The sequence below is a fragment of the Pseudophryne corroboree genome, chromosome 7 (genome assembly GCF_028390025.1).
Source record: "Pseudophryne corroboree isolate aPseCor3 chromosome 7, aPseCor3.hap2, whole genome shotgun sequence".
NCBI lineage: Eukaryota > Metazoa > Chordata > Amphibia > Anura > Myobatrachidae > Pseudophryne > Pseudophryne corroboree.
Genome location: NC_086450.1, coordinates 220,121,636 through 220,148,925, shown reverse-complemented (window position 1 = coordinate 220,148,925; position 27,290 = coordinate 220,121,636).

Sequence of the window (27,290 nt, the reverse complement as noted above, 5' to 3'; positions counted from 1 at the left end):
ACCATCGGTGTTCTGTCATCGATCCCAAGTATTTCTCTGAACTGTGATTCCTGTTACCTGTACCAAGTCATCAGTATTCCTCTAAACTGTGTTTAATAAACCTTTGAACTTTCCTTCGTTGTCTTGGTCACGCCTTCGGGCATTTGTTCTAAAGGTTCCCTGCATGTCTAAGAACCCTGTACTGCCTCCCAGGTACACATATACCTCAGCCCCTACAACTGAGGCTTCCCCCTGGTCAGCATCAGCCCTCAGTTGTGACACTGTTGTTGCTGCGGGAGGCAATACATCTACCCAGTGGGCTGTCACAGTCAAATAGTCCTTAGTCTGCCCTTTCCACTTGTCCACATGTCCGTGGTTAAGTGGACACTGGATACAACTGCATTTTGTAGGACACTGGTGAGTCTTTTTCTGGCGTCTGTGTACATTCTCGGTATCGCCTGCCTAAAGAAATGGAACATAGATGGGATTTGATATTGGGGACACAGTACCTCAAATAATTCTCTAAGTCACACTGAACTAATGGCTGATACCAGACGCACGTCTATCACCAACATAGCTGTCAAGGCCTCAGTTATCCACTTTGCAAAAGGATGACTGCTGTCATATTTCATCTTCCTCACAAAGGACATTTGGACAGTCAATTGCTTACTGGAAGTAGTACATGTGGTCTTCCGACTTCCCCTCTGGGATGATGATCGACTCCCAGCAGCAACAACAGCAGCTGCAGCAGCAGCAGCAGCAACAGCAGGCGTACCACTCAAGGATCCTCCGGAGGAATCCCGGTTAGGAGAGGACTCCTCAGTCTAGCCAGTGATATGGCCTGCAGGACTACTGATGTTCCTGACTGAGGAGGAAGTTGACATTGAGGGAATTGGTGGTGTGGCTTGCAGGAGCTTGGGTACAGGAGGAAGAAGGGATTTAGGTGTCAGTGGACTGCTTGCGCTCTTACCCAAAGTTTCACAACTTGACACTGACTTCTGATGAATGCGCTGCAGGTGACGTATAAGGGAGGATGTTCCTAGGTGGTTAAATTCCTTACCCCTACTTATTACAGATTGACAGAGGCAACAGATGGCTTGACACCTGTTGTCCGGATTTGTGGAGAAATAATTCCACTCCGAAGAGTTGGCTTTTTTGGTAGTTTGCCCAGGCATCACAATGGACTTCTTCATCCCATGGACAACAGGTGTTTCCCCCGGTGCCTGACTTAAACAAACCACATCACCATCAGAATCCTCATTGTAACCTTCCTCCTCAGTGCCAGAAACACCCAAATCCTCATCCTGGTGTAATTCAACAGTGACATCTTCAATTTGAATATCAGGAACTGGACTGTGGGTGCTCATTCCAGCACTTGCAAGGTGCGTGCAAAGGGTGGAAGGAGCCAACTCTTCCCGTCCAGTGTTGGGAAGGTCAGGCATCGCAACCGCCGACACATTTGGGGATTTGTGATACCATCTCAGAACACAGTTTTTTTTCTGTGCTCTTTCCTCCTTAACTCTTTTAATTTTTCTAGCGGGAGGATGAGGGATTCCATCTTCATGTGAAGCTGAACCACTATCCATGAACATTGGCCAGGGCCTCAGCCGTTCCTTGCCACTCCATGTCGTAAATGGCATATTGGCAAGTTTACGTTTCTCCTAAGACGATTTAAATTTCTTTTTTTGGTTCTTTTTTCTGAACTTTGGCTTTTTTGATTTCACATGCCCTCTACTATCACATTGGGCATCGGCCTTGGTAGACGACGTTGATGGCATTTCATCGTCTATGTCATGGCTAGTGGCAGCAGCTTTAGCACTAGGAGGAAGTGGTTCTTGATCTTTCCCTATTTTATTCTCCAATTTTTTTGTTCTCCAATATGGTTCTGGAATAATATAACAAAATATGCGGCATAGGAATGATGGATGGCTGATGGCCAGGACTCTACCACTGGTCTGATGCAGCACAACACAACAACACTGTAAGGGAATTTTGGTTGTTATTATTATTATTATTATTATTATTATTATACTCTAGCAGTGGACATATTGCAGCAGCGTATACCACTTTGACTGCCTCGTCACTGGAATGACTGATGGACAGGACACTACCACTGACTGATGCAGCACTGGAATGACTGATGGACAAGACACTACCACTGACTGATGCAGCACAACACAACAACACTGTAAGGGACTTGTGGTTGTTGTTGTTGTTGTTATTATTATTATAATAATAATAATACTGTGGCAGTGGACATAAAGCAGCAGCGTATACCACTGTGACTGATTCGTCACTTGAATGACTGAAGGACAGGACACTACTAATGGTCTGATGCAGCACAACACAACAACACTGTAAGGGACTTGTGGTTGTTATTTTTATTATTATAATACTGTAGCAGTGGACATATAGCAGCAGTGTATACCACTGTGAATGCCTGGTCACTGGAATGACTGATGGACAGTACACTACCACTGACTGATGCAGCACTGGAATGACTGATGGACAGGACACTACCACTGACTAATGCAACAAAACACAACAACACTGTAAGGGACTTGTGGTTGTTGTTGTTGTTGTTGTTATTATTATTATTATTATTATTATTATAATACTGTAGCAGTGGACATATAGCAGCAGTGTATACCACTGTGACTGCCTCGTCACTTGAATGACTGATGGCCAGGACACTACCACTGGTCTGATGCAGCACAACACAACAACACTGTAAGGGACTTGTGCTTGTTGTTGTTGTTGTTGTTGTTGTTGTTATTATTTGGACATATCGCAGCTGCGTATACCACTGTGACTGCCTCGTCACTGGAATGACTGATGGACAGGACACTACCACTGACTGATGCAGCACAACACAGCAACACTGTAAGGGACTTGTGGTTGTTATTATTATTATTATTATTACAGGTTGAGTATCCCTTATCCAAAATGCTTGGGACCAGAGGAATTTTGGATATCGGATTTTTCCGTATTTTGGAATAATTGCATACCATAACGAGATATTATGGTGATGGGACCTAAATCTAAGCACAGAATGCATTTATGTTTCGTATACACCTTATACACACAGCCTGAAGGTCATTTTAGCCAATATTTTTTATAACTTTGTGCATTAAACAAAGTGTGTCTACATTCACAGAATTCATTTATGTTTCATATACACCTTATACACACAGTCTGAAGTTCATTTAATACAATATTTTTAATAACTTTGAGTATTAAACAAAGTTTGTGTACACTGAGCCATCAAAAAACAAAGGTTTCACTATCTCAGTCTCACTCAAAAAAGTCCGTATTTCGGAATATTCCGTATTTCGGAATATTTGGATATGGGATACTCAACCTGTATTATAATAATACTGTAGCAGTGGACATATAGCAGCAGTGTATACCACTGACTGCCTCGTCACTGGAATGACTGATGGCCAGGACACTACCACTGGTCTGATGCAGCACAACACAACAACACTGTAATGGATATGTGGTTGTTGTTGTTGTTGTTATTATTATTATAATACTGTAGCAGTGGACATATAGCAGCAGTATATACCACTGTGACTGCCTCGTCACTGGAATAACTGATGGACAGGACACTAGAACTGGTCTGATGCAGCACAACACAACAACACTGTAAGGGACCTGTGGTTGTTGTTATTATTATTATGCTGTAGCAGTGGACATATAGCAGAAGTGGACACCAACGCTGTGACTGGCTGTACTGATGCAGCACAATACACTGACTACACTGGACTGGACAGCACAACACAGCACAAGACTTGCCACCCCACTTTCCCGCCCCCACACAGACACTGAACACTGAGGACACCTCCTCTCAATACACTCTCTGAGACTGGAGTGAAAATGGCCGCGACGCGCGGCTCCTTATATGGAATCCAAATCCCGCAAGAATCTGACAGCGGAATTATGACTTTTTGCCTCGTTCATGTTTCCGAGTCAGGCTGGAAAACCCGAGCCTGACTCAGATCCGGGCTTGGAAGGCAAAGTCCGGTAGGGTTCGGTTCTCTGAGAGCGGAGCGGCTCATCTTAAATGGAGACTAAAATTTGGAGTAGCCTTGGAACAACCCCATTTGATCTAGTTGGAAAGATGGCATCTTATGACAGTACCACATGAGCTCTTCAGTACAACCCACTATACTGCTAATGTTTGACTATAGACAATTCATGCCTGTATTGCTTTATTTCATGTGCGTTTTAGCAATGGGAATTATTTAAATGGCCAAACACTAATTGGAAGGGGTGGCAAAACATTTTATGTATCTGCAATTTTAACAGTTGCAATCAGTACATACATATCTACATCCTCCATTTCTGCTTTCTATGTTAACTTAAGCTATAACAAAAAACTGAATGTATGATGTGTGACTACATTTATGTAGAGATGAGCGGGTTCGGTTCCTCGGAATCCGAACCCGCCCGAACTTCAGTTTTTTTTACACGGGGCTGAGCGACTCGGATCTTCCCGCCTTGCTCGGTTAACCCGAGCGCGCCCGAACGTCATCATCCCGCTGTCGGATTCTCGCGAGGCTCGGATTCTATCGCGAGACTCGGATTCTATATAAGGAGCCGCGCGTCGCCGCCATTTTCACACGTGCATTGAGATTGATAGGGAGAGGACGTGGCTGGCGTCCTCTCCGTTTAGAGTGACTAGAGTACTAGAGAGAGACACAAATTTTGGGGAGCATATAGGAGGAGTACTACTTGCTGCTGATAGTGTGACCAGTGACCAGTGCCACCAGTTTAATTAATCCGTTCTCTGCCTGAAAAAAAACGATACACAGTGTGACACAGTCACACATACCATATCTGTGCTCAGCCCAGTGTGCTGCATCATATACTGTATATCATTATCTGACTGTGCTGAGTGCTCACTGCTCACACAGCTTAATTGTGGGGGAGACTGGGGAGCAGTTATAGCAGGAGTACATTTAAGTACAGTGCACACTTTTGCTGCCAGAGTGCCACTGCCAGTGTGACTGACCAGTGACCACTGACCACCAGTATTGTGATTGTCTGCTGACCACCAGAATATTGTGATTGTCTGCCTGAAAAAGTTAAACACTCGTCGTGTGGTGTTTTTATAAACGCATTCTGCAGACAGTGTCCAGCAGGTCCGTCATTACATAATATATACCTGTCCGGCTGCAGTACTAGTGTGATATATATATATATTTTAATTTTATCTCATTATCATCCAGTCTATATTAGCAGCAGACACAGTACGGTAGTCCACGGCTGTAGCTACCTCTGTGTCGGCAGTCACTCGTCCATCCATAATTGTATACCACCTACCCGTGTTGTTTTTTTTTCTATCTTCTTGATACTAGTAGCTTACTTTAGGAGTCTGCAGTGCTGAGTCTGACAGACAGTGTCCAGCAGGTCCGTCATTACATAATATATACCTGTCCGGCTGCAGTACTAGTGTGATATATATATATATATTTTAATTTTATCTCATTATCATCCAGTCTATATTAGCAGCAGACACAGTACGGTAGTCCACGGCTGTAGCTACCTCTGTGTCGGCAGTCGCTCGTCCATCAATAATTGTATACCACCTACCCGTGTTTTTTTTTTTTTTCTATCTTCTTGATACTAGTAGCTTACTTTAGGAGTCTGCAGTGCTGACAGACAGTGTCCAGCAGGTCCGTCATTACATAATATATACCTGTCCGGCTGCAGTACTAGTGTGATATATATATATATATATTTTAATTTTATCTCATTATCATCCAGTCTATATTAGCAGCAGACACAGTACGGTAGTCCACGGCTGTAGCTACCTCTGTGTCGGCAGTCGCTCGTCCATCCATAATTGTATACCACCTACCCGTGTTTTTTTTTTTTTTTCTATCTTCTTGATACTAGTAGCTTACTTTAGGAGTCTGCAGTGCTGACAGACAGTGTCCAGCAGGTCCGTCATTACATAATATATACCTGTCCGGCTGCAGTACTAGTGTGATATATATATATATTTTAATTTTATCTCATTATCATCCAGTCTATATTAGCAGCAGTCACAGTACGGTAGTCCACGGCTGTAGCTACCTCTGTGTCGGCAGTCGCTCGTCCATCCATAAGTATACTAGTATCCATCCATCTCCATTGTTTACCTGAGGTGCCTTTTAGTTGTGCCTATTAAAATATGGAGAACAAAAATGTTGAGGTTCCAAAAATAGGGAAAGATCAAGATCGACTTCCACCTCGTGCTGAAGCTGCTGCCACTAGTCATGGCCGAGACAATGAAATGCCAGCAACGTCGTCTGCCAAGGCCGATGCCCAATGTCATAGTACAGAGCATGTAAAATCCAAAACACCAAATATCAGTAAAAAAAGGACTCAAAAATCTAAAATAAAATTGTCGGAGGAGAAGCGTAAACTTGCCAATATGCCATTTACCACACGGAGTGGCAAGGAACGGCTGAGGCCCTGGCCTATGTTCATGGCTAGTGGTTCAGCTACACATGAGGATGGAAGCACTCAGCCTCTCGCTAGAAAAATGAAAAGACTCAAGCTGGCAAAAGCACAGCAAAGAACTGTGCGTTCTTCGAAATCACAAATCCACAAGGAGAGTCCAATTGTGTCGTTTGCGATGCCTGACCTTCCCAACACTGGACGTGAAGATCATGCGCCTTCCACCATTTGCACGCCCCCTGCAAGTGCTGGAAGGAGCACCCGCAGTCCAGTTCCTGATAGTCATATTGAAGATGTCAGTGTTGAAGTACACCAGGATGAGGAGGATATGGGTGTTGCTGGCGCTGGGGAGGAAATTGACAAGGAGGATTCTGATGGTGAGGTGGTTTGTTTAAGTCAGGCACCCGGGGAGACACCTGTTGTCCGTGGGAGGAATATGGCCATTGACATGCCTGGTCAAAATACCAAAAAAATCAGCTCTTCGGTGTGGAAGTATTTCAACAGAAATGCGGACAACATTTGTCAAGCCGTGTGTTGCCTTTGTCAAGCTGTAATAAGTAGGGGTAAGGACGTTAACCACCTTGGAACATCCTCCCTTATACGTCACCTGCAGCGCATTCATAATAAGTCAGTGACAAGTTCAAAAACTTTGGGCGACAGCGGAAGCAGTCCACTGACCAGTAAATCCCTTCCTCTTGTAACCAAGCTCACGCAAACCACCCCACCAACTCCCTCAGTGTCAATTTCCTCCATCCCCAGGAATGCCAATAGTCCTGCAGGCCATGTCACTGGCAATTCTGACGAGTCCTCTCCTGCCTGGGATTCCTCCGATGCATCCTTGCGTGTATCGCCTACTGCTGCTGGCGCTGCTGTTGTTGCTGCTGGGAGTCGATGGTCATCCCAGAGGGGAAGTCGTAAGCCCACTTTTACTACTTCCACCAAGCAATTGACTGTCCAACAGTCCTTTGCGAGGAAGATGAAATATCACAGCAGTCATCCTGTTGCAAAGCGGATAACTGAGGCCTTGACAACTATGTTGGTGTTAGACGTGCGTCCGGTATCCGCCGTTAGTTCACAGGGAACTAGACAATTTCTTGAGGTAGTGTGCCCCCGTTACCAAATACCATCTAGGTTCCACTTCTCTAGGCAGGCGATACCGAGAATGTACACGGACGTCAGAAAAAGACTCATCAGTGTCCTAAAAAATGCAGTTGTACCCAATGTCCACTTAACCACGGACATGTGGACAAGTGGAGCAGGGCAGGGTCAGGACTATATGACTGTGACAGCCCACTGGGTAGATGTATGGACTCCCGCCGCAAGAACAGCAGCGGCGGCACCAGTAGCAGCATCTCGCAAACGCCAACTCTTTCCTAGGCAGGCTACGCTTTGTATCACCGGTTTCCAGAATACGCACACAGCTGAAAACCTCTTACGGCAACGGAGGAAGATCATCGCGGAATGGCTTACCCCAATTGGACTCTCCTGTGGATTTGTGGCATCGGACAATGCCAGCAATATTGTGTGTGCATTAAATATGGGCAAATTCCAGCACGTCCCATGTTTTGCACATACCTTGAATTTGGTGGTGCAGAATTATTTAAAAAACGAGAGGGGCGTGCAAGAGATGCTGTCGGTGGCCAGAAGAATTGCGGGACACTTTCGGCGTACAGGCACCACGTACAGAAGACTGGAGCAACACCAAAAACGCCTGAACCTGCCCTGCCATCATCTGAAGCAAGAAGTGGTAACGAGGTGGAATTCAACCCTCTATATGCTTCAGAGGTTGGAGGAGCAGCAAAAGGCCATTCAAGCCTATACAATTGAGCACGATATAGGAGGTGGAATGCACCTGTCTCAAGCGCAGTGGAGAATGATTTCAACGTTGTGCAAGGTTCTGCTGCCCTTTGAACTTGCAACACGTGAAGTCAGTTCAGACACTGCTAGCCTGAGTCAGGTCATTCCCCTCATCAGGCTTTTGCAGAAGAAGCTGGAGACATTGAAGGAGGAGCTAACACGGAGCGATTCCGCTAGGCATGTGGTACTTGTGGATGGAGCCCTTAATTCGCTTAACAAGGATTCACGGGTGGTCAATCTGTTGAAATCAGATCACTACATTTTGGCCACCGTGCTCGATTTTAGATTTAAAACCTACCTTGGATCTCTCTTTCCGGCAGACACAAGTCTGCTGGGGTTCAAAGACCTGCTGGTGAGAAAATTGTCAATTCAAGCGGAACGCGACCTGTCAACATCTCCTCCTTCACATTCTCCCGCAACTGGGGGTGCGAGGAAAAGGCTCAGAATTCCGAGCCCACCCGCTGGCGGTGATGCAGGGCAGTCTGGAGCGACTGCTGATGCTGACATCTGGTCCTGACTGAAGGACCTGCCAACGATTACGGACATGTCGTCTACTGTCACTGCATATGATTCTCTCCCCATTGAAAGAATGGTGGAGGATTATATGAGTGACCGCATCCAAGTAGGCACGTCAGACAGTCCGTACGTATACTGGCAGGAAAAAGAGGCAATTTGGAGGCCCTTGCACAAACTGGCTTTATTCTACCTAAGTTGCCCTCCCACAAGTGTGTACTCCGAAAGAGTGTTTAGTGCCGCCGCTCACCTTGTCAGCAATCGGCGTACGAGGTTACTTCCAGAAAATGTGGAGAAGATGATGTTCATTAAAATGAATTATAATCAATTCCTCCGTGGAGACATTGACCAGCAGCAATTGCCTCCACAAAGTACACAGGGAGCTGAGATGGTGGATTCCAGTGGGGACGAATTGATAATCTGTGAGGAGGGGGATGTACACGGTGATATATCGGAGGATGATGATGAGGTGGACATCTTGCCTCTGTAGAGCCAGTTTGTGCAAGGAGAGATTAATTGCTTCTTTTTGGTGGGGGTCCAAACCAACCCGTCATTTCAGTCACAGTCGTGTGGCAGACCCTGTCACTGAACTGATGGGTTGGTTAAAGTGTGCATGTCCTGTTTATACAACATAAGGGTGGGTGGGAGGGCCCAAGGACAATTCCATCTTGCACCTCTTTTTTCTTTTTTTCTTCTTTGCGTCATGTGCTGTTTGGGGAGTATTTTTTTGAAGGGCCATCCTGCGTGACACTGCAGTGCCACTCCTAGATGGGCCAGGTGTTTGTGACGGCCACTAGGGTCGCTTATCTTACTCACACAGCTACCTCATTGCGCCTCTTTTTTTCTTTGCGTCATGTGCTGTTTGGGGAGTGTTTTTTGGAAGGGCCATCCTGCGTGACACTGCAGTGCCACTCCTAGATGGGCCAGGTGTTTGTGTCGGCAACTAGGGTCGCTTATCTTACTCACACAGCTACCTCATTGCGCCTCTTTTTTTCTTTGCGTCATGTGCTGTTTGGGGAGTGTTTTTTGGAAGGGCCATCCTGCGTGACACTGCAGTGCCACTCCTAGATGGGCCAGGTGTTTGTGTCGGCCACTAGGGTCGCTTATCTTACTCACACAGCTACCTCATTGCGCCTCTTTTTTTCTTTGCGTCATGTGCTGTTTGGAGAGTGTTTTTTGGAAGGGCCATCCTGCGTGACACTGCAGTGCCACTCCTAGATGGGCCAGGTGTTTGTGTCGGCCACTAGGGTCGCTTACCTTACTCACACAGCTACCTCATTGCGCCTCTTTTTTTCTTTGCGTCATGTGCTGTTTGGGGAGTGTTTTTTTGAAGGGCCATCCTGCGTGACACTGCAGTGGCACTCCTAGATGGGCCAGGTGTTTGTGTCGGCCACTAGGGTCGCTTATCTTACTCACACAGCTACCTCATTGCGCCTCTTTTTTTCTTTGCGTCATGTGCTGTTTGGGGAGTGTTTTTTGGAAGGGCCATCCTGCGTGACACTGCAGTGCCACTCCTAGATGGGCCAGGTGTTTGTGTCGGCCACTAGGGTCGCTTATCTTACTCACACAGCTACCTCATTGCGCCTCTTTTTTCTTTGCGTCATGTGCTGTTTGGGGAGTGTTTTTTTGAAGGGCCATCCTGCGTGACACTGCAGTGCCACTCCTAGATTGGCCAGGTGTTTGTGTCGGCCACTAGGGTCGCTTATCTTACTCACACAGCTACCTCATTGCGCCTCTTTTTTTCTTTGCGTCATGTGCTGTTTGGGGAGTGTTTTTTGGAAGGGGCACCCTGCGTGACACTGCAGTGCCACTCCTAGATGGGCCAGGTGTTTGTGTCGGCCACTAGGGTCGCTTACCTTACTCACACAGCTACCTTATTGCGTCTCTTTTTTTCTTTGCGTCATGTGCTGTTTGGGGAGTGTTTTTTGGAAGGGCCATCCTGCGTGACACTGCAGTGCCACTCCTAGATGGGCCAGGTGTTTGTGTCGGCCACTAGGGTCGCTTACCTTACTCACACAGCTACCTCATTGCGCCTATTTTTTTCTTTGCGTCATGTGCTGTTAGGGGAGTGTTTTTTGGAAGGGCCATCCTGCGTGACACTGCAGTGCCACTCCTAGATGGGCCAGGTGTTTGTGTCGGCCACTAGGGTCGCTTAGCTTAGTCATCCAGCGACCTCGGTGCAAATTTTAGGACTAAAAATAATATTGTGAGGTGTGAGGTGTTCAGAATAGACTGAAAATGAGTGGAAATTATGGTTTTTGAGGTTAATAATACTTTGGGATAAAAATGACCCCTAAATTCTATGATTTAAGCTGTTTTTTAGGGTTTTTTGAAAAAAAACACCCGAATCCAAAACACACCCGAATCCGACAAAAAAAATTCGGTGAGGTTTTGCCAAAACGCGGTCGAACCCAAAACACGGCCGCGGAACCGAACCCAAAACCAAAACACAAAACCCGAAAAATTTCAAGTGCACATCTCTACATTTATGTAGATTGTTCTACCACAGATAATGGGTGCAATTGCAGCATATAATATATGTCACAGTGATAAAACAAAGGTTGTGTTGTTCCTGTTAATCTAAATTATACTGTTGCTTTATGATACCAGGTGCAGAAATGCAGTACAGTGAAGTGTTAATGCCATACACATCCTCTATTATTTAGAGCTACGTAAATGGAGCTAACTAGTTCCTTGAATTCCCCACTGATTCCTGGCACACTGGGGTGAGTTATGTGTGATAAAATCATATTCACCTTCTAGAAATAATAGAATTTCATGTTGAGACAGAGGTTGTCGAGCCTGTTGATGTAACTGGCAGCATATCACCATAGTGTTTCATAAATTCAGTTAGTAATGGCTCAAAATTCATTCATTGAAATTTACCACTTCTGAGGGACAATCCCTGCATCAGAATTACAGGGAATAGCTTTACTCAACCCAAACCAATTATCTTCATATTATCATAATAATTATATTTCATTAAAAAAAAAAACATCTGTCCACTACAAGGAAAATATATGTATATTTGTTTCTACAACAGCAGCCTACATTAGAACAAGGTAATACAAATTTATTGCATTGTCTTTTTGTACAGGAATACACTCACAACTCACATTTCTCTTAATAGCAGGTAGTTGCTGAGCACAGAGAATACTGTATACCGGATGTAGATTTGGCCTTATGGTCCCTGACATGGTATGCATTCAAAATGTTGACATTTGTAATGTTGACATGGAAAAATTATTTACATTGTCAAAGTGTCGACATGCAATTTAAGGGATAGAGCAAGGCTGTGGTTAGGGTAAGGGTTAGAGTTATAGAATTAGGGTTAGTTGACAGGTGTATGGAAAAATGCATTGTAAACATGCTAACTGTGTGCATTCACAACATTACATTCTGTCAGTGTCAACATTGTGAATGTCTACTTTTTATACCACATTTCCTGAAATAAATATAATGACTGGATAAAAACTACTGTAGTTTATTTACAGTATTAAGGGGTTATTATGCCAGCAGCCAATACAGCATGCGAGGAATTCTACTGTACACAAGAAAATGTGCAAAAAAATAATAATGTTAAGGTACTAGGAACATTAACAGCTACCATATTAATATGTTACAGTTTAAATAAATTAGTTAATAATGTAAAAATAGAAATATTATATACTGCAATATCCTATATAATAAAAGACTAACTCTGCTCCTCACCTCTGTTATGTGCACCAGAAGCAGCTAGAGGTCGCCTGATAGACTAAATGACTCATTTGTGTGCTGCAAGCTGTCACATGTGAAAGTGATACTGCAGGGAGATGTTACAGCCTCCTAACCTGCTGCAGCTAATATTAATAATACTGATGTGACTGTTTCACACTTGCTGCATATGGAGAGAGGGGGGATAGGAAGAGAGAGAGAGTGGTGGTAAGTGCAGATAGGGACTAGGGGGATGAAGAATGGGGTAGGAGCAGATAGGGACTGAGGGGGGATAGAGGGGTGAGGGGTTGGGGTACATAGAGACTGGGGAAAGAGTGGAGTGGTAGGGGCAGAAAGGGACAATGGAGAGATATGTAGATTTTTTCAAAATAGTTTTCATATATAAGGCTAAAGCTACTCCTCACTTCTGTGATGCCACTGTAACTCCATTCGGGACACACATACACACACACACACACACACACACACACACACACACACACACACACACACACACACACGCATCATATCTACGCTGCACCCTCAGCATATACTACCCCTATATACATTACACCACCATCCTTTTCATTTTTCTGCACCCCCCACCATATACTGCCCCTACATACAAACTGAACCATCATATCCCTCCATATAGTGCCCCCTATAAACAGGACACCCCTCGCCGCCAAATACTGCTCTTGCCATATTCCGCATACTCTGCACTGCCTACTCCATGTACATCCCGGGACATGGCAACAAGTAGCAGTAGTAACCAAGGAATGGATGCAGGACCCACTAGACAGTCTAGCAGCGCTCACAGCGGATGCCCTGGGGACACGTGTGGTCCCTTACCGAAAGGGGGAGAAGGTGAGTCAGTCCACAAGGAAGGAGCGAGACCCTGTGTGGGGTGACCAGTGCGGTGACTGGGAGGAGGAGGGGTTGGTGCTGGAGCTGCAGATGATGTGGGTAAAGAGGCAAAAACTGGCTCAGCTGTTTTATGTATACTGCGCACCGGCAGAAGGGTGGGCTCCTGTGCTCGTCCCTCCCATACCACGGACAGGCCATGCCCAGACCCAACCGGCCTACTGCTGGAGCTACTGGGCTCCACTAGCCCTAGAGTTGCCAGGAGCTGTGTGGGGACTGGTGAACTTACATGTGCCATTACTGGTGTATATAGTGAAGCATCATTATAGCCTGCCCATTACAGATACACAGTATATATATAAGGCTAACACTTCTCCTCACCTCTATGGTGCGCAGCGCCACAGACCTACACACACACCTGCCCAGCATGACAGAGCCCCGAAACATGGAGGCAGAGGTTCCAGAATCCTGCCAGCTACTGTGTGAGTAGTGATTGCTCCCCTCACTACCCCCCTATAATCTGGCCCTGGTGTCCATCAAACATACGATCCCAGAAGTAATATATGGCACAAAATACAACAGTTAATAGCTCATGAATAATAGCAGCTAAAACCGTCTCCCAGAAAAAAATCTAATAACGCAGCTGGTTACAATGATAGATAAATATTACCAAACTGTAACAATATTTGACAGCTAGAATAACATCAAGTCATGAAATTGAGCCAAAGCCAAGTATAATGCAATTAAAACAGTATAATAAGCTGGTAATAAAATATGGCTTAACAGCTTTTTAAGTCTTCCCTTTTTTTATTATATCCTGACACTAATTTTTTTATTTTTTTTGCCCATCCAGGCTGCCCATTAGCCACATACTGTACCTAATACGAGCCTGACATGCTATACAGATAGACTTGACAGGAGACATTAAGTTCTGGGAAAATGATAGTACTCATGCCACTAACAGTTTTAATTATGATATTTTAAAGTACTTCAATACATTAGAGAATCATACAAACATTGGGGCCATACACTGGTGGGACAAAACGTTACAAAAATACCAAGAGCCCTCAGAATTTTAAGACCCTCTTATTTAATGATGAGAAATTACAAGACAGATGGAATTGCATCCTTGATAAATGTTCCCTTGCATTGATGGAACTACTAATTGATTATAGAGAGAGCAAACTTAGAGCTTTAGAATCAGAGGGGGTTATTCAGGTTTGTTAGCAAACCATAAAAGATAGCAATTGGGCAAAATCATATTGCACTGCAAGTGGGGTGATGTAACATGTGCAGCGACATTTAAATTTGAGTTGGTTATATTGTTTCTGTGCATGGAAAATACTGGCTGCTTAATTTCTACATTGCAATTTAGATTTCAGATTGAACACACCCCACCCAAATCTAACTCTCTCTGCACGTTACATCCGCCTCCACCCTCAGTGCAGTATGAATTGCCCAATTGCTAACTTTTTTAGTAGGCAAACAAGCTTTTAAAAGAACAGGGTTCTATCAAAATGAAAATTAAGGAAAGAGCTCTATTGTAAAAATAACTAGTGGCACCTGTGAAATAAAAATGATTAGTTAGTTAAAATCTTTACACTCTTTTGAGTGAATTTGTGGGTAGCTGATGGTTAACGATCGGTTGGTACCGTATATAACAGTATGGTGACGGGGAAACATATTGCCTGGAAACAAATCAAGACAGAACCTACTGTAACAGAATTTTTTTAATGACCATGAAACGCGCTGGAGAAGTCTGGAGAGTCTACTAACTAACAAGGGTTTTGCTTCAAGCACGGCTGTGCCTTGGCCGCATCACGAGCACCGCTATCAGTCATGTCCAGAGGAAGAGACTTTATGTCACGCCGCTCACAGCCCACTTGGCTTGGAGCGCGTTCAGCCCTGCCATCGGCTGCATAATAGGAACAGGAGCAGCTACATTCCACATCAGCAGCTCAGTCTAAACTCCGGAATAGGGACAGGTAGAATAAGTTAACATCAATACGGTACCAACCAATCGCGAACCATCAGCTACCCACAAATTCACTCAAAAGTGTGTAAACATTTTAACTTACTAATAATTTCTCTGTCCTCCATCTGGGGGACGCTGCGCCGTTACTTGTGGGTTAGAGGTGTGTGGTAGTGGAGTTTGGCACAGAACTATCAAAAGCTGACTCCTCCCCCCTCTAACCCCTCCCATCTCCTTCCTGCTCAGCCATGTTCAGTTTTAGTTTTGTGCCTGTGGAGTACAGACACAGTTTTTATTTCTCTTTAGATTTTATTTTTATTTTTATTTCTTTTGACAAGTACCTAGTCCCTGTTTACAGGTGACAGGTATAACAGTGGAAGGGGTTAGTATCCCATTCCAGACTGCTGCATGGAGGCCACTATACCTTGGTCACTGGGGCCTTCAGGGAAGAAAGCAGAATCAGGTACTGGACAGCCACAATCTGTCACTGACAGTATTGGGCTGTCCCTACTTCCTATTGCCTGGCGTTTTTATCCTTTATATGTGCAGCATGCGCCCACCGCTCCCCCCCCCCCCCGGAGCGCGCGACCATCCACAGAGAGCCGGATGGCTGAACTGAGATGGAATGTGGTGGGGGCGGACTGTGTTTAGGTCCGGGAGGGTGTTATTCACTCCCTGGGACCGTTGCTGTGCTACCGTGACAACCGCTCTGTGTAGCGGCGTACGGGAGCCGAACTTCCGGTTACGCCGGAGAGAGAGAAGTTACGTCAGGCGGCAAGGGCCGTCTTCCCGCCCAGCTCTGCCCGCGCTGCTGTTCACGGCGCCATCTTCTCTGCCTGCAGACGGGGGGACGCTGTGCTACGGAGGGGGATCACACTTACACAAAAACCACAAGTATAAGAGGGGGGGGATCACACAAATCTTGGGGGGACAAGACATAGTACATCAGGGTACAGGATGACCAGTAAGCCAGAGAAACCTGCAAAGGGAAAAACAACCTCAGTGGTTTATTTTTCATGTTCACAATGTGGCACAAAGCTGGCTAAGGGGAGTGCTGACGCAGGGACCCTCTGTACATCATGCTCTGGTGCACCAGCGGCAGATCAGCAGGGCAGATCCACAGATCAGTCGATGCCCCCTTGGGTCAAGGCCATGGTGGATGCAATTTCAGATTTGCGTCAGTCAAGGTCGGAAACAGCTTTGACCCAGACTCAGGTGGAACCGCTGTGGGCCCAGAATATGGGAAAGTGTCTCACTGATTTGACTCAGTCTGTAAATAAATTTGTAAATTCTGCCAGTAGTTCGGCGGCTTCTAAGCGAACGCAGCCGTTGCCCGCTATTACGTTTCCGGGAGAGGAGTTGGATACTCTGACATCTCCATTGGAAGAAGGGGAGGTAGATCCTGAATGGGACAAAAATTCGGCTTGGGAAGATGAGGAATTATCTACTAGTTCAGGTGTTAGGCTACTAATCGAAGCCATTCGTCAGACCCTTAATATTCAGGATGAGGCAGTAGCCGAGACTTCTTCCCCTTTCTTCAAACGACAGAAGAGACAGGTTACTGCTATCCCTTCTTACTCGCACTTTGCGGATATTTTAAAAGAACCCTGGCTAAAACCGGATTCTCGTTTCCAGGCTCCTAAAAAGTTAAAATTTCTATATCCTTTTACGGAGGAGGATACAAAATTTTGGGAGACTGCCCCAAAGGTAGACGCTCCTATTTCGCATTTAGCAAAAGCTACGGTTATTCCGTCAGTACAGTCTGTGACTTTAAAAGACTCTACCGATAGGAAGATAGAAGCATTACTAAAATCTATGTTTTCCTTATCAGGTGTCTCTCTCCGTCCAGTTCTGGCAAGTGCCTGGGTGCTTAAAGCCGTAGATGAGTGGCTTGCACAGGTTGTATCTGGGATGCAGTCGGACGATCCGTCGGAGGCCATTCAATTAGCAGAACAGATTTCAGAGGCTCTTACTTACGTGGGTGAGGCCTTATTGGATTCGGTGGCGCTACAGTCCCGTGTTTCTGCCTTAACAGTATCCGCAAGACGGTCTCTTTGGCTTAGGGTTTGGAATGCTGATTCGGACTCAAAGCAGACCTTGACGGCAGTTCCTTTTGAAGGCGAGTTTCTCTTTGGATCAGAGTTAAAGAAGATTATTTCAGATACTACGGGAGGAAAGAGCCCTTTCCTTCCGTCTGCTCCTAACAAACCAAAACCTACAAGATTTCGGTCCTTTCGTACGCAGGGCAGAGGTAACTTCCAGTCCTTTCGGCCCTTCTCCAGATTTCCACGGAGGGGATCATTCAGAGGTAGAGGAGCTCAGGCTAATCGCAGACCGGCCAGTAAGCCTGCCGACAAGCCTGAGGCATGATGCTTCGGGCCCTCTGGAGGGATCAATACAGGTTGGGGCTCGTTTACTTCACTTCAGGGAAGTGTGGCTCCTATCGAAACCAGATCGGTGGGTAATGGGGGTCATTTCCAGAGGATATATGTTGGACTTCGAAGAGACAGTCCCAACCCGACTATTTGTCACACCTCTCCCAGACGACCCCTCCAGACGTCAAGCTCTCCTTCAGGCAACAGCAACATTATTACAAAATGGAGTAATCCTTCCGGTCCCAGCTCCTCAGAGAGGTCGGGGCTTTTACTCGGGTCTTTTTCTCGTGGACAAGCCGGACGGTTCGTTTCGACCCATTCTAAATCTAAAAGCTCTCAATCCGTACCTCTCATCCCAAAAATTCAGGATGGAATCCATTCGCTCCATTATCGCAGCCATGGAGCCAGGGGAATATTTGGCTTCAATAGACATAAAGGACGCATACCTACATGTTCCAATTTGGATAGGACATCAATCCCTTCTGAGATTTGCAGTAGGTCCGTGGCATTTTCAGTTTCGGGCCCTTCCCTTTGGTCTCTCTACGGCTCCCCGGGTTTTTACGAAGGTCCTGGGTCATGTCGTCGCAGTTCTCCGTTGCAAAGGGGTCAACATCACCCCATACTTGGACGACCTGTTGATCAAGGCCCCGTCACCGGAGATTCTCACTCAGAACCTGCGTCTAACGACAGAGACTCTACAGTCGTTCGGGTGGATAATCAATTTTCCAAAGTCGTCTTTACTCCCGTCACAGAAAATGGTTTTTCTGGGTCTTCTATTCGACACCAACAGCCAGAGGGTGTTTCTTCCTACAGACAAGATTCAGGACTTACAAGCCAGAATCAGAACCCTGTTAAAATTGCCGGCAGTGTCAGTCCTCAGATGCATGCAGGTACTGGGCAAGATGGTGTCATCATTCGAGGCAGTTCCATACGCCAGATTTCATGCCCGACCTCTTCAAGTTCAGATTCTCCACTGTTGGACTCGGACGGATTCACGTCTCGAACTGCAGTTGATACGCTTGTCGATAAGGACTCGTCAGTCGCTCTACTGGTGGCTTCACAATCACAATTTGAGGAAGGGTGCGCCGTTCACGGTCTGGTCTTGGATGATGGTAACCACGGACGCAAGCCTCAGCGGTTGGGGAGCAGTGTTCCAGACTCATCATTTACAGGGGCGCTGGAGCACTCAAGAGTCAAAACTACAGATCAACATTCTGGAATTGAGAGCGATCCGGTATGCTCTCATTCGGATTCAGACCATGGTGCAAGGCCATCCAGTTCGGGTGCAATCCGACAATGCCACGGCAGTGGCTTACATCAACAAACAGGGAGGAACTCGCAGCTGGTCCGCAATGAGAGAGGTTGCTCAGATTCTCACATGGGCGGAGCGTTGGATTCCCGTGATTTCAGCAATTCACATTCCGGGAGTCGAAAACTGGGAGGCAGATTTTTTGAGTTGTCACACGATTCATCCGGGAGAATGGGAACTTCACCAGGAAGTGTTTCTTTCTCTAGTGGATCGCTGGGGAATGCCAGACATAGACCTGATGGCGTCACGCCTCAACAAAAAACTTCCTCTTTACGGATCAAGAACTCAGGATCCTCAAGCATTTCTGATCGATGCACTAACAGCTCCGTGGCAATTTCAGCTGGGTTACGTGTTCCCGCCAATTCCATTGCTTCCACGTCTACTCCAACGCATTCGGCGAGAAGGCCTTGCAGTAATTCTGGTGGCTCCAGATTGGCCGCGCCGACAGTGGTACACTCTTCTAAGCAGCATGGTCGTCGGAGATCCCTTTCGCCTCCCTCTGCGACCAGATCTTCTTCTTCAAGGACCTTGTCGCCACCCAGATTTAAATCGGCTGGCTTTGACGGCTTGGTTCTTGAATCCAACATTTTGAAGGCAAAGGGTCTTTCTCGTGTGGTTGTTCAGACGATGATTCGGGCTAGAAAACCGGTGACTTCTGGCATTTACCATAGAGTATGGCGTATTTACATTGCTTGGTGCGAGAAAAGGGACTTGACTCCGCATTTGTTTAGACTTCCTCGTCTGCTCTCCTTTCTCCAGGAGGGTCTTGACAAGGGTTTAAAACTTTCTTCCCTGAAGGGTCAGGTTTCGGCCTTGTCGGTTCTTTTTCAAAAGAAATTAGCAATCATCCCAGAGGTTCAAACATTCCTGCAGGGAGTACTTCGAATTCAACCACCTTTTGTTCCTCCGATTCCTCCCTGGGATTTAAACTTGGTACTTACGGCCCTTCAAAACTCTCCATTTGAACCTTTAGAATCTGTGGAACTACGTTATCTAACACAAAAAGTTGTTTTTCTTTTGGCTATTGCCACAGCTAGACGAGTGTCTGAGTTGGCGGTTCTTTCTTGCAGACCGCCCTTGTTAGTGTTTCATGAAAATCGGGTGGTTCTGCGGACAAAGCCTTCATTTCTTCCAAAGGTTGTTTCAGCATTCCATTTAAATCAGGACATCGTTCTTCCAGCTTTTAATCCGTCATCTTCTCAGGGGGAAGATTCCCATTTGGCTCTCTTGGATGTTGTTCGGGCCTTACGTATTTATTTGTCTCGCACGGAGTCTTTCCGTCGTACGGATTCCTTGTTGGTATTGATTGATGCTCCCAAACGAGGTTGGCCTGCCTCTAAGAACTCTGTGGCCCGTTGGGTAACTTCTGCCATCAGACAGGTTTACGTGTCCTCAAACGTTTCGGTTCCTGACTCAATTAGGGCTCATTCGACTAAAGCAGTTGGAGCGTCTTGGGCTGTTCACGGTGGTGCATCTGTTGAGCAACTATGCAGGGCGGCGACCTGGTCGTCAGTCCATACGTTCACAAAGTTTTACCGGTTTCATACGTTTGGTTTGGAGACTGCCTCTGTTGGGCGTCGTATTTTACAGACGGCTATGCCGTCAACGTCTCCCTCCTCTCATTAGCTTGCTTTGGGAAGTCCCACAAGTAACGGCACAGCGTCCCCCAGATGGAGGACAGAGAAATTGGGATTTTTGTTTACTTACCGTAAAATCTCTTTCTCTGAGTCCATCTGGGGGACGCTGCGATCCCTCCCATAGTTTGTCTGGTTTAATTGGTTAATTTTTTATTCTGGTCTATCTCCTTTGGCTTGGCTAAACGTTAACTGAACATGGCTGAGCAGGAAGGAGATGGGAGGGGTTAGAGGGGGGAGGAGTCAGCTTTTGATAGTTCTGTGCCAAACTCCACTACCACACACCTCTAACCCACAAGTAACGGCGCAGCGTCCCCCAGATGGACTCAGAGAAAGAGATTTTACGGTAAGTAAACAAAAATCCCAATTTTTATTTCACAGGTGCCACTAGTTATTTTTACAATAGCGCTCTTTCCTTAATTTATATTGTTATCATTTAATTTCAAAAGAGCAGCTCACAACCAAGCGCAGCAATATCTCCATTTGTAATAAAGGGCTCTATCAAAGTCTGATTTTCACAACATATGTTTGTGGAAGTGTATCATGCCACAAACAAAGGAGATTTCCGAGGACCTCAGAAGAACAGTTGTTGATGCTCATCAGGCTTGAAAAGGTTACAAAACCATGTCTAAACAGTTTAGACTCCACCAATCAACAGTCAAATGGATTATGTACAAATGGAGAAAATTCCAAACCATTATTACACTCCCCAGGAGTGGTCGCCCAACAAAGATCATGACAAGAGCAAGACATCTAGGTCACAAAGGAACCCAAGGTAACCTCTATGCAACTGAAGGCCTTACTCACATCAATGTTCATGAGTACACCATTAGGAGGACACTGAACAACAATGGTGAGCATGGCAAGACTGCATGGAGAAAATGGATACTCTCCATTGCTGTCAATTTGCATTTAGCTAAAGCTCACCTGGACTAGCCAGAAGGCTATAGGAACAATGTTTTATGAACAGATGAGTCCATAAGTGAGCTTTTTGGATTAAATGAGAAGTGTTTGGAGAAGGGAGAATACTGCATTCAAGTAAAAAAAAACCTCATACCATCTGTGAAACACGGTGGTGGTGGTGGTGGTGGTTGTGGTGGTGGTGGTGGTGGTGGTGGTATCATGGTATGGGCCTGTTTTGCTACATCTGGCTCAGGATGGCTTGCCATCATTGATGAATTCTGAATTATACCAGAATATGCTAAAAGAAAATATTATGAGATCTGTCCATGAGCTGCATCTCTAGAAAACATGGGTCTTGCTGCAAGACAACGACCCAAAGCACACAAGTCATTCAACCAAAAAAATGGTTAAAAAATAAATTTAAAGCTTTGGAATAACCAAGTCAAAGTCTTGACCTTAATCCAATCAAAATGTTGTATAAGGACCTGAAGCGAGCAGTTCAAGGGAGGAAACCCACAAACAGTTAAAGCTGTTTTGTATGGAGGAATGGGGTATAATCCTCTGAACCGATGTTTAGGACTAATTAACAATTACTGTAAACATTTACATGAAGTTATTGCTGCACAAGGGCATCACTCATAGATATGTGATATTGGATCATTTTCCTCAATAAAAAATGAGCACGTCTAATTTGTTTTGTCTAATTTGTTTGATTAGGTTTACCGAATTTTAGGGCTCAGGAAGTTTTAGAAATATAGAAAATTCTGAAGGGTTATCAAACTTTCAAACAGCACTGTAAGAGCCAGCTTCACCTTCTGCACCTCACATTCTGTATTCAAACAATGGGCTTCCAAGTTGACACTTTTAGGGAGCACAACTATCCTCAGGAGAGACTTAACCACTTCTATTCCATAAATCTAAAATGCTTGGTGAAAACAAAACAATTTAGTTTATTGTTAACAATCCCAATTCTTGACCAGCATCTAGAGCATCAAGAAACCCTCTATTATTTTTAAAAAAGCAAGAAGTGTTTATATATGGCAGTCCTTTTTCTCTCAACAGTAGAGAAAAAAACAAGCACCAGAAACCTCTGAGTTGTAGCACAGGTATAGGATAAATACCGCAGCACTTTCCCAATGAAGGACCCGGATCCTGGAGCAGGATTGCTATATGGTACGAGTCCTATACAATTTGTCCGTGGACCTGTTACTGTTTTTAAATTGAATAAAGTCTGCACTATGAGCGCCTTTTCCATTATGTTTTATTCCTATATATATATATATATATATATATATATATATATATCAGGGCCGGATCTAGACCTTGTGGCGCCCAGGGCAAACAATAGGGGCGTGGCTTCATGGAGAAGGGGCATGGTCAGTTATGCCCCCTGTAGCTGTGCCCTCAGTAGTTGTGCCCCCGGTACTGTGCCCTATGAAGCTGTGCCCACAGTAGTATTGCCCCCAGTCCTGTGCCCCCTGTAGAGTTGTGCCCTCAGTAGTGTTGCCCCCAGTAGTGTGCCCCCTGTAGAGTTGTGCCCCCAGTAGTATTGCCCCCATTACTGTGCCCCTTGTAGAGTTGTGCCCCCTAGTTGCACCGATTACAAAAAAAAAAGAATTAATACTTATAATCCCCACTCCAGCTTCCTGACCGCTGCTGCCCTCCGCCTCCAGCCGATGGCACCGCTCCTCGGATCTATGGGAGAGACATCATGACTTCTCTTCCATAGCACTGCATAGACACTAGAGGTGAGTTATGACCTCTATCGTCTATGTGCTGCTCCCACAATGCAGTGCGGGTGCGCAAGGACTTTATCATGCACCACACAGCAGCGGCACCAGTCCATACGGCGGCGGCGCCCCGGGAAAAAATCCTACTTGCCCGTAGCAAGATCCGCTACTGATATATATATACATATATATATATCCTACTCTCTCTCACCCATACAGTATACAATACAGAAGACAGTCACAGGGTAAAAATGTAATATTCATGTTTTCTACAAATGTAGCAACTCCAAATATTTCTACAACATGCTCTTTTGTTGCCAATAAACTAAATCTATATTTCTGAAGTTTCTAAGAAAAAAAAAATAGAATGGAATCCTTCAGATATTGCAGTTCCTGTTGAAACATCTATTTGTTATGGTGTCCTTACAATTTTCACTACATTGGTAAAACAACATGTCCTCTGAAAATTAGATTTTTAGAACATAAAAGAAACAACCTAAAGAAGCTCATAATCATAGTGTACTGAAACACTTTGTGGAATGCCATGAATGTTATCCAGTGCCAGCAGGAATGTACTGGTGTCTGAACGGTGAGGGATGCAAAATAAATGAACTCACAGACACTGGGGAATATGACATTACATACACAGAAGGTGATAGGGTAACAAAATAAACACAAAGTGAACAGAGAAGCCCAAAGGCTAAGAAACTGGGTGTCTCCCTAGTATTAGGAATGCTCAGATGGAAAGAAGCGAGATGTAGTGATTTAATATGTAGAGAACCCGAAATGCTGTTGCTAAGGGCAACAGCAAAACCCTAAAGGGTTACCAACGGGTGTGGCAGTAAACTCCTTGGTCAGAGATGGAATAATAGACACAAGGAGAGTCTCCACAATCCTAGTCCTCACTTGCAGTGCACTGGTTCAGCTTACTGCCACTAAACTGACACCTGAACACCTTGCACAGTGAGAAAGGATTTTGGCAGGCAAGTCTGAGAATACAGCCGCAAACTTGCTAAGTTCACAGAGTAGCAAAAGAACCCCAGCAGGTTAAACGACTGACTCCAGTCTTACTGCTAGGTCTGGATTGGCAGAGTGTAATACCAAATCCCAAGGCCTATTTGCAGTAAGCAACAAACAAATACAAAGTTTACACAGTACTAGCTAGCTTTCAGGAACTGACTAACCAACAAAGATTCAGCAGCATCTGCCTAACCTGAGAAGAGGGTTTATATAGCAGGTGCTGTCCACGCCCCACTCAGACCTCACAGACTGTGAGCACAAAAACCAGCACCGGATCCCCTGCCGTGCACAGAGCCTGTAACCACTGCACAGCAAAAGACCCGAACCGGAGTATCAGCTACGCTCAGGTTACTCTGCTAGCACTTGTCTCCCGGTTGCCATGACGACGTGGCAGCACAGAGCAGGAGACCCTAACAGTACCCCCCCCTCTGACGAGGGGTCAAAGAACCCCTACCACCGGGCTTATCGGGGAACTGCGAGAAGAAAGAGCGTAACAGTCTGGGGGCATGAAGATCACAACTGCGCACCCACGACCGCTCCTCCGGGCCATACCCCTTCCAGTGCACCAAAAATGACAGACGACCCCGAACCATCTTGGAGTCAAGAATCCTTTCAACAACAAACTCCCTCTGGCCACGTATCAGAAGAGGGGAAGGTCTTCCACTGGAAGAAGGATTACTAATCGCCCGTTTTAAAAGGGAACAATGAAATGTTTTATTGATACCCAAAGAACGGGGTAGATCTAACTGAAATGCCACCGGATTGATAACCCTAGTGATCTTATAAGGACCGATGAACCGGGGGCCTAACTTATGAGATGGCTGTCTCAACTTCAAATTCTTGGTAGACAACCAGACGAAGTCTCCTAATTTGAAGTTGCAGGGTCTTTTCCGCTTATCAAAAACCCTTTTGGTCACTAATGACACAGACACAAGGGCTTTCTTCACTTTCCTCCAAATACCTCTAAGGACCGAAACCACAGAGGAACCACCAGGCGTGGAGTCCAGGGGGTCAAAAGAATTGGCCTTAGGATGATGCCCATACACACAAAGGAAGGGAGAGATCCCTGTAGCAGAGTGAGCCGCGTGGTTATAGGCAAACTCCGCCATGGACAGATGAGCAACCCAGTCAGTCTGACACTTGGAGACATAACACCTGAGGAACTGCTCCAAGGACTGGTTCACCCTTTCAGTCTGCCCATTAGACTGCGGATGGTAGCCTGACGACAAGCTGACAGAAATCTGGAGATCGGAACAAAATGCCCTCCAGAATTTGGCCACAAACTGGGATCCGCGGTCAGAGACCACATCAAGTGGCAACCCGTGGAGGCGCACAACATGCAGCATAAATAATTCAGACAGGCGTCTGGCCGATGGCACCCCAACCAATGGAACGAAGTGCTCCATCATCGAAAACCTGTCAACGACAACCCAGATGGCTGTCATCCTCGAGGATTTGGGCAAGTCCACCACAAAATCCATTGAAATGTGGGTCCATGGCTTAGATGGAATAGAGAGTGGATGTACTGGGCCAACAGGAACCCCTCTAGGAGTCTTATTTCGGGCACAGATGTCACATCCCCGAACCCACTGATCCACATCCCTAGCCACCGAGGGCCACCACACCACCCTAGATAGCAACTCCCGAGTTCTGGCAATACCCGGGTGACCTGCCGACTTCTTGGCATGGAATTCCAGGAACACTCGCTGTCTTAACCTAGGAGGCACAAACAAAAAACCTACCGGAAGGTCTGGAGGAGCCTGCTCCTGTGCTCTAAGGACTAATGACAAGAGGTCCTGGGTAATGCTTACTTTAATACATGATGGGGACACAATGGGCAATGGCTCCTCGGTGGTCTCCTGGATTGGAGCAAAACTCAGCGAGAGCGCATCAGCCTTGATGTTTTTTGACCCAGGGCGAAATGTTATCAAAAAATTAAAGCGAGCAAAAAACAAAGCCCATCGTGCCTTCCTGGCATTGAGGCGCTTCGCTGACTCTAAATATGCCAAATTATTATGGTCGGTGAGAATTGAGACCACAAACTTAGCCCCCTCAAGCCACTGTCTCCACTCCTCGAGTGCATCCTTAATAGCCAACAATTCCCGGTTACCCACGTCATAATTCATCTCAGCAGGCGAAAATTTACGGGAAAAGTAAGCACAGGGATGAAGGCGATTATCAGACACCCCCATCTGAGAGAGCACTGCCACAATACCCATCTCAGAGGCATCCACCTCCACCACAAAAGGACGCTCTGGATCTGGGTGTCGCAGCACCTTGGCCGAGACAAATGCCCTTTTGAGACGGGTAAAAGCCGCTTTGGCCTCACAAGACCAGTGAGCAACATCCGCCCCTTTCTTAGTGAGTGCCACCAAGGGCGCCACTATAGACGAAAATCCAGCGATAAATCGTCTATAAAAATTTGCAAAAGCCCAGAAAACGCTGAAGCGCCTTCAAACTAGTGGGCTGCACCCAATCCAGGACTGCCTGTACCTTGGAACCCTCCATTTGGAAACCTTCTGGGGAGATAATATATCCTAGAAATGCGATTTGCTGAACTTCAAATTCGCACTTCGCCAGCTTCGCCCTAAGCCGGTGGTCTCTGAGTTTCTGGAGGACTAAGCGTACATGCTTCCGATGTTCCTCCAGGGAATGGGAGAAGATTAGGATGTCATCTAAGTATACAACTAAGAATCTATCCAAATATTCCCTGAGCACATCGCTCATGAAGTCCTGGAAGACTGCCGGGGCATTACAGAGCCCAAAAGGCATCACCAAATATTCATAATGCCCTGAGTGGGTATTAAAGGCAGTCTTCCATTCATCCCCCTCTCTTATTCGGATTAGATTGTACGCACCGCGTAGGTCAATCTTAGAAAAAATGGTGGCAGTACGAAGCTGGTCAAACAAGACCGAAATGAGATGCAGTGGGTATGAGTTTTTAATCGTGATACGGTTCAATTCCCTGAAGTCGATGCAGGGTCGCAACGA